At 47.6% G+C, this 6652-nt stretch overlaps 1 non-coding gene and 1 pseudogene across 1 annotated transcript; one reads left to right on the forward strand and one right to left on the reverse strand.

The window, feature by feature from the left end:
• The window catches only part of LOC113456070, a 5052-nt pseudogene extending 4050 nt beyond the window's left edge, over window positions 1-1002 (forward strand).
• A 5319-nt stretch (window positions 1003-6321) lies between these two features.
• LOC113456161 lies at window positions 6322-6428 on the reverse strand. Its single transcript, XR_003377022.1, has one exon. It is a non-coding gene; the product is annotated as a U6 spliceosomal RNA (small nuclear RNA).
• Between the last annotated feature and the right edge of the window lie 224 nt (window positions 6429-6652).

Below are 6652 nucleotides of genomic sequence, written 5' to 3' on the forward strand. Positions count from 1 at the left end.
TTTCATTGGTTAAGCAATAAAGAAACTGCTTGGCCCTCATAGGTTAAAACATAGGTGGGAGGAGTAAACAGAACAGAATGCTGGGAGGAAGAGGAACTGAGATCAGACTCAACAGCTCTGCTCTCTGGAGCAGAGACGCCATGCTCCCGTCTCCTGGGCAGACTGGGATAGCTCTGCTTTCTGAGGCTCACACGATGAAGCTCCGACCCAGGATGGACATAGGCTAGAATCTCCCTGGTAAGCCACCTCTTGGGCTACACAGATGATTGGAAATGGGCTAGTCCAGGTGCGAGAGTTAGCTGAGAAGAGGCTAGATATATGGGCCAAGCAGTGTTTAAATGAATACAGTTTGTGTGTTGTTATTTTGGAGCATAAGCTAGCCAGGCGGCCAGGGTGCTGGGGACGCAGCCCCACCGCTCCTATTACAACACCAGCGGACCAGGTTCAAGGCTTTCGTCGCTATTGGGGACTACAATGGTCACGTAGGTCTCGGTGTCAGGTGCTCTAAGGAGGTAGCCACTGCCATCCTAGGGGCCATCATCTTGGCCAAGCTTTCCATTGTCCCTGTGCGGAGAGGCTACTGGGGGAACAAGATTGGCAAGCCCCACACTGTTCCTTGCAAAGTGACAGGTCACTGTGGTTCTGTGCTGGTGCGTCTCATCCCTGCCCCAGGGCACTGGCATAGTCTCCGCTCCTGTGCCCAAGAAGCTACTGATGATGGCTGGCATTGATGACTGCTACACATCAGCCAGGGGCTGTACTGACACCCTGGGCAACTTTGCCAAGGCCACCTTGATGCCATCTCTAAGACCTACAGCTACCTGACCCCCGACCTCTGAAAAGAGACTGTGTTCACCAAGTCTCCTTATCAGGAATTCACTGACCATCTTGTGAAAACCCACACTGGGGTCTCTGTTCAGAGGACCCACGCTCCAGCTGTGGCCACCACATAAGGGTTTTTATACAAGGAAAATAAAAGTGAATTAAGTATGTTAAAAAAAATAGAATAAAATAGTTGATGTCTTTCAAAATTGAAAGTTCAGTCTCCTATTGTGGGCTCCAGACAGTTTCTTTTTACTATAAGCGATATCCCTATATCCTGGGTGTGTGTGCGTGCGCGTGTGTGCATGTGTGTGCATATGTGCGTGTACCATGGCATGCATGTGGAGACCAGAGGACAACTTGGAAGAGTTGGTTCTCTCCTTCTATAATGTGATACCTCGATATCAAACTCAGGTTGTCAGGCTTGGCAGCAAGTTAACCACTGGGCCATTTTTTTCATCCTGCTTCTGTGTGTTTTGCCAGGGGTATGTATATATACCCTGTGCATGTGTGGTGCCTGCAGAAGTCAGAAGGGGGCAGTGGATCTCCTAGAAAGAGACTTACAAATGGTTGCGAGTCATCATGTGGGTGCTGAAAACCAAACTCAAATCCTCTGCAAGAACAAAAAGCAAGCCAGCTCTCCAGCCCCCTTCTTTTGCTTTTGAGACAGGATCTTGCTATGAAGCCCAGACTGACCTGGATGCACGCCCATCTGTCTTATCCTCCCAGGAGCTGAGAGCACAGGCTTGTACCACTCACACCTTGCACAAGCACCTTCGAAGTTATTTTTAATTCCCTATCTTATAGATACCATGTAATTTGTTTAGGATTGTCAAAGACAAACTATTTACTTAGTACATCTTTTATTTCCCCTGTAGAAAAAAAAAAGATCAGAATCTGGAGAACAGATTAGAATAAAGAAAGCCGGGACTATAGCCTAGCGGCAGAACACCTGTCTCTCTTACACAGTCCTGGCTTCTATCCCCAACACCACACACAAAAAAAGGGGATGGTAAGAGATCTCACTTTGGGGCTGGGGAGATGGTGCAGTAGACACACAGGCTCAGTGGACACATGGGACTGGGGTGATGGCTCAGTGGATACACAGGGCTGGAAGGGGGTGGCTGAGTGGACACACTGGGCTGGCCGGGGTGGCTCAATGGTTACATGGAGCTGGAGTATTTCAGTGGTTAAGATCACTTCCTGCTTTTGCAGAAGCCCCAAGTTCAGTTTCCAGCACCCATTTCAGATGTTTCCCACCCACCTGTAACTCCAGCTCCAGGGGGTTCCATATACTGCTCCGAGGATACTCACATACCCCTTCCCATCTGTACATATATAATTAAAACTTTGGGAGGAAGACAAAAAATTTTAGGAGAGAGCTAGCACCTTGACTTTTCATGCCATCACAGCGAGACTGAGATTTTCAATTTTACTTGACAGATGGGAGGTGATAATGCATGTCTCTCATCTGGGGAGCATGAGAGCCAAAGAACAGAAGCGGGAAGCTTAGGCAGGGTGTGTGTGGTCCGAAGTGAAGGAACAACAGCCCCACTGTTCATGTGAGGCCGCTCCTGCTCCTGTCCGTGGGCAGCAGGGACAGCAGAGCTCCCAGCACTGCCGCTCGTCCCCCTGACTCAGCATAGCCCTTGGGCTCGGCTCCCTGTGGGACAGGAGAACTGCGCTTGCTATCACTAAGCTGATCATTAAAGTCCAAAACTTATTTTGAATTTAACCAGTTACATCCTGGACAGCATAGGCAGGTTATAAGCCGATCCATGCAGACAAAGTTTTTCACCTTCGAAACAAAAAGTAAATGCTTTTGGGGGGAAGGAAAGCATACCTAATTGGGGCTTTGAGATGCATGAGTTGAATAATACAGCATCCTGTTGTTGAATAAAATCGTTGTGCTGGTTTCTGCGCACCTCGGTGGTTTCTGTCGAAGCTCCTTCCCTGCCTTCTGCATCCGACGTGAGAAGCTGTTTTCTCCCGTCCATCTCTGCGTAGGTCACCGTGCTTAAGAAGCTACGGCGCTCATTGCTTGCTTTCTCTCTCGCTCATTTCTATAGTCTCTCTTGCAATTATGTTGCTTTCCTGAGGACGGCTAAAAATGTACCTGCAGCGAGAGCTTGTAAATGCAAGATAAATGCTTGATGAGCTGCAATTAGGGGTTCCCGAAAATAAATACCAGGTGAAGGCTGGCACTGCGCATCAGAGAGCGCGGGAGAGGTGAGGGGCACATTCCCTGCATTTTTAACAAAGGACCAAAATGAAAGAGATTCATCAGTAATACCGCCACTTAGAGATAACTGCCTTTAATAGGTGACATCATTAACAGAGGCTACCGACCCTCTGCCTTGGCAGACAGATCAACCCAAGTGTCCCAGAAAGCAATTTCAAAGGTGTGGGACACACAAAGCTTCCTCTGCGTGGAATTTATGTTCCAACATGACAGCTGTGGAGGAGCCCAGTCTGTGCGGGAGATAATGCCAGGGCAGAGAGGAAGAGGAAGAAAAGCCCTGTGTTCTCCCTTTCTTCCTTCTTCAGTCTTACGTCGGGGGCCAGCCTCGACAAAATTACCTTTCTTCCAGAGTGGAGGCATGGAAATTTAGAAATATAGTAACGAGTACAAAGACACGAATGAAAATAATAAAACACAGAAACATATAGGGTAGTGTCAGGAGGGAATTTCTGTGAGTACTGAAAATTCGTCCGTGTTTAGTTTCTGACTGGTTAATATACCCCTGATTTCAAAAGGCAGGAGCAGAACAAAAGGACTGCATTAACATACAAATTGAAAGTCTTGGGGTACAGTCACCCCACAGGCCATTGACTCAGGCCCTAGACCAAACACTCCCTAGGCAAACCACTCCCTGCATGGAATCCCAAGTTATTTCCATAAAGGGACCTGGAACTTGGTTGGATCCTTAGACTTTTGTTTTAGGCAGGAACCAGCTACTTCCCTATTTCAGGAGCACAAGGTCTGGCGACGAGCCACACCTGTTGACGATAGCCTGACTGAGCAGAACTCTGATTTACCTTTGTTTGAGTTAATTGTCAATGAACTAAAAACAAGTCCCAAACTCTCTGACCTTTGGCCTCTTTGGGCCTTCACAGTCTTACACACACACACACACACACACACACACACACACACACAGAGAGAGAGAGAGAGAGAGAGAGAGAGAGAGAGAGAGAGAGGAATAATGTGCTTCAGAAGAGGTTAGTCTTCATTTCAATCGCACAGGAGCTCCGTAAGGTAGTTTGTAACACAGAGTCCACCTTGGGAAAGACCAGGGCTTTTCCTCCAACCCATTGGTCCCGGGCTGCCACGGTCAGGAAGGCAAACAGCGTGCTTTCCAGGTCTCAGTGGCCAGGGTGTCCTCAGCTGCTGGAGGGCAATCCCTACGGCAGATGAAGTGCAGGGTGCAGGCTGTGGCACCTACTTCAGCTGAGGGTCTGTACACAGAAGCAGTAGAAGCGCCTGCTCCCTGCGCTCTTTGTCTTCTGACGCAGGGCACCCTTCCATGTTCCAACCACTGTGTCAGGTACTAGAGCTAACTTGCTCCAGCCTTGGTTATGTCTGAAAGAAGTTTCTGGATGCAAAGCAAGAGCTCTGCCCCCTCCCCTGCCCAGCCACATCCATAGGATGAAGCTTTTGTCTCCCTCATTTAAATATTGAGTTCATAACATCAATATGCTGGTAGCGGGATGGCTCTGCTCTGGTGAGAGCATCAGGAAACCAGTGAGGAACAATTAGGAATTGAATAGGATTAGCGTTCTTGGAAACACGGAGGTGAGGGGGAGGGGGGTTACGGTTCTCACAGAGGACCAGAGTTCAGTTCCCAGCACCCACATCAAATGGATCACAACTACCTGTAACTCCAACTCCGGACCTCTTACACCATCTTCTGTCTTTGGAAGGCAACTACAACCTATGCGCGTGTGCATGCGTGCACACACACAGGTATGCGTGTGTGTACATGGGTGTGCGTGTGTGCTAAGCCAACGTTTAAATAAAACACACAAGAGCTTATTTCTTCTCTCCCTGCCATCTTCTTTGTGTGAGATGATACAGTGAGAGCTGCAGACTTGAAAAAGGTGTTCCTCAGACACCAGCTCTGAGGAGGACTTAGACGTTCGAGCCATGATTTGTTCAGAACGCCACCATCTGAGAAGGAACTGCATTAGTTGCTTTCTCCTCCATGTTATAAAACACCTGGCAGAAGCACCAGAGAAAAGAAGGATTTATTTGGGCTCACAGTTTTGGGGTGCAATCCACTAAGGTTGCAAAGGCATAGCAGCAGGTGGCTGGTCACGGCGCAAATGCAGTCAGGAGGCAGAGATGAACGCTGCTGCTGGCTCACGTTCTAATTTCCGTTCACTCTGGAGCAACCAGTCCCTGGAATGGTTCTGCTCACATTTAGGGTGGATCTTTCTACTTCAGTAAACCCAGGCGAGGAACCTCCCTAAAGACATACACCAAGATGCATCTGCTGGGTGATTCTATATCCCTTCACAATGTTGCTATCACAGCGCAGATTGCCATCTGTCTCAGCTCCAGGCAGCAGGTCACTCAGGAAGTAGAAACAAAGACGGCCAGTCATTGCCAAGTTTAGTCTTGACGCCTGGTCAGAATCTGCCTGGATTTTGAACTTCTCAGTCTCCAGACCCGTAATAAATGCTGAGTCATCCCATGTACAATAACTATCCTAAGACAACTATCTTTTTGTTAGAATTATTTCAAACAAAGTATTTGAAAGCTAGGGTTTGTAGCAAGCACCTGTACTCCCGGGCCTCCTGCAGTAAGATTGAGACAGAATTCCTGAATGCTGGCATAGTGTAAGGGAAGAAACAGTGAGCAGGGCACCATGTCACAAACAAGGTAGAAGGTGAGGACCAACATCCAATGATGTTCTCTGCCCTCCAAATCCATGCTATGGCAAGTGTACATACACACACACACACACACACACTACACATGCACAGAAAATGGCTTCTAAAAACAAGATACCTGAAATTTAAAGTTGCTCTTAAGATTTTTCTCTTTATCACTGTTTTTTGTTTTGTTTGTTTTAGTTTTTGAGACAGGGTTTCCTCTGTGTAGCCCTGACTGTCCTGGAACTTGCTCTGTAGACCAGGCTGGCCTCGCACTCACAAGGATCCACCTGCCCCTGCCTCCTGAGTGCTGGGATCAGAGGTGTGCGCCACCACCACACAGCTGTATCACTGGTTTTAAGTAACTATGGTATCCTCCGTGTTGTTTTGTGTGTGAGTGTGTGTGCATGTGCACACTTGGCTATTCCTGAAGGATCTTGAATCCATAAAGTTCTAGTTTCCACCAACCTTGTGGAATGTTCATTTCTTGTTTCTTTAGCTTTTTCACATAGGGTTTTACTACACAGCCCAGGCTGATTGCAACCTGCAATCCTCCTGACTCAACATGGCATCTTCAACTTTTTTAAAGATTTATTTGTTTGTTTGTTTGTTTGTTTATATTTATATATGGAATGCATCACGAATTTGTGTGTCATCCTTGCGCAGGGGCCATGCTAATCTTCTCTGTATCATTCCAATTTTAGTATATGTGCTGCCGAAGCGAGCACGATTCATTTATTTTTAATCATCTATTCATCCGCGAGAGGTGTGGGTATCTCCATGGAAGTGTAGTGTCTGTAAGGGTTAGAAGAGGTTCTTGGATCCTCTGGAGTTACAGGTGGTTGTGAACCTCCCTAAGTGGGTGGTGGGAACTGAATTGGGGTCTTCTGCAAGAGTGGCCGGCATTCTAGCTGCTGAGCGTCTTTCCAGTCCCTTCCAAGGTTTTCTCACA

Source organism: Microtus ochrogaster, chromosome 5 (genome assembly GCF_000317375.1).
Source record: "Microtus ochrogaster isolate Prairie Vole_2 chromosome 5, MicOch1.0, whole genome shotgun sequence".
In the NCBI taxonomy this organism is placed as follows: domain Eukaryota; kingdom Metazoa; phylum Chordata; class Mammalia; order Rodentia; family Cricetidae; genus Microtus; species Microtus ochrogaster.